The following is a 2,381-nucleotide window of genomic DNA, read 5'->3' as shown; positions in this document are numbered from 1 at the left end:
TCTCTTTCTCCGTTTCTCTCCCTTTTTCCTTTTTTCTCCCCCTGTCACACACACATACATACACACACACAGGGCCCCCGAGGAGAGCGATGGAGCCATTGGCTGACTACCATCATGTGCTAGTCTAGACACTTTGGCGGCTCTGAGCTGCACTGATTGTTGCGCAAACAAGGTTTCAAGTTTCTTAACTCTTAAAGGCGTAACATCCATCTACTTCTATTTCTTCATATATCCTAAGATGATTGTTTATTCTAAGCAGAGGAAGAACTGCGAGTAAATTAAAACTAATGTAAAAATCCAAGAATTATTTAACAAACATTTCCAAGATGTTGTCAATGCAACTTAACTGCCGTCATAACTTTATTTCGAGTTTTGTGGAGTCGGAAGCTGTTTGCATGTGTCTACAACGTACCTTTTTTCTTTTTTTTAATGCAAAAGATCATCTAATATGTTACATGCATAAGACATCTGAATGGCATAATAAAACAAACCATTCAAAGTCTTTAAATGTGCACGTTTTATATTTAGCAGCCTCTTAATTAATTACTGCAAAGGTACCAGTAGTTTTGGACTTTATACTGACACCTATAGGTTTGGATGCATGAAGTTTGATCTTTTTGTCTATATTCTCATACTACACATGAGGAAAATGTACTGAAAAAGTCTAATCTCTAATCAGAGCTATATTGCAGTGTGGTGGCTGTAGTAGTAGTAGTTAGTAGTATTAATTGCAGTAATTCACTTGGATGACATGGTGTCAACATGAAGGTGCCCATGAAGGGGCAACCTTCTCCATGTAAAATAAAACAGTCTATAGTTTCACATGAGTGATCACATTAATGACATTTCTCAAATGTACTATTCATTTCTGTATCTGTTTTAAATTAGTAAGAATTACTGAGTACGCCTTTAAACATTTGTATCTTGATAACTAATTTCACTACATTTCTTGCATTTATTTATATCTATATGTATGTGAGAACTGCTCTACACATCTAATGTCTGTCTTACATCAGTAACTGCCATGTTCCTCATAAAAGTACTTGGCAAATACATCCAAATTAGATTCTGAAACATTTTTTTGTTATTGTGATGCAAAGTGTGCATGAGGAATTTCCAGTAGACTGGGAAGCTTGCAAATTCCATAGAATGACCTCATGAGGTGCGAGCGGCTCTCATTCGGGTGTGAATTCCAGCAATGGGTCATGCAAAGACTGTGAGATGCAACCCTCCCAAAAAACCCTTAAATGTACTAATTATACTATCTTAAGTAGCCTGAGATGTAAAACATTCATGCAAACACAATGCACCTTATTCTTTGACCTTTTGGTTTGATCCATTTCAATTTAATGTGTATATGTGTATATATATATATATATATATATATATATATATATATATAAATATATATATATATATATATTTCAAATGTAACATACTTTGCATGAACTATCACTTTTCTGTACTATTTTGTTCAATCTTGCACATAAAGGGTTAAAGACTGGCTGGAGTAGAGCAGGCGGAGCGACGTCTCTCAGTGTATTAACTTGCTCAAAGTAGCAAAAGTTCAGCAATAAACACTGCCGATTGGTTCCCCAACATTTACGACATGCCCCCGGAGACAGGGATTGGTTGGAAGAGGAAGAAAAATGCAAATAGACGCGCCCACTGTTGTTACAATTGACAGTGAATGAAATAAATTTCCCGGCAGCTTGCCAAGAAGCAGAGCACAGTATTTGACACGCTTATTCGGCAAGAAGCTATGTAAATACAGTCTTAACAATGGACTTGTGCTGACAGCCTTATTTATCAAGTGATCAAGAGGATGTGAAATTAAACTGTGTGGGAGGAGATCCAATCCAAACCATCTAATAAGGACTCCAATATCCCAAAATGAAAAATATTTGCCTATATCAAAATTGTTTTACTTAAGGGATCTAAGCGTGCACACACACACACACACACACACACACACACACACACACACACACACACACACACACACACACACAAAGTATTAGCTTATATTAAAATTAAAACATAAGAATTACTTATTTACTAGGTGTTTAACTCTTCATGAAACCAGCAATACACGTTAAAGAAGAATTGTTGGTTTAACTTAAAAAAAGTAAGTTACCTGGTTGCCTTAAAATTTTGAGTTCATTGAAATTAAAAATTTGAGTTAATACAATGAAGGCGATTGGTTTAATCAACAGGAACTCAAAATATTATGTTATGTGAACCACATTAATTATTGAAGTTGATTTGACAAAAGAAAAAATATTTTGATAAATCAATTCTACACTGTTTAATAAAACACTGTTCGATTTAATCATCAACCAACCCAAACGTCTAGTATTAGTCACACAGTGATCTACACA

Source organism: Chanodichthys erythropterus, chromosome 7 (genome assembly GCF_024489055.1).
Source record: "Chanodichthys erythropterus isolate Z2021 chromosome 7, ASM2448905v1, whole genome shotgun sequence".
Taxonomy (NCBI): Eukaryota; Metazoa; Chordata; class Actinopteri; order Cypriniformes; family Xenocyprididae; genus Chanodichthys; species Chanodichthys erythropterus.
Note: the sequence above shows the minus strand (reverse complement) of the source record.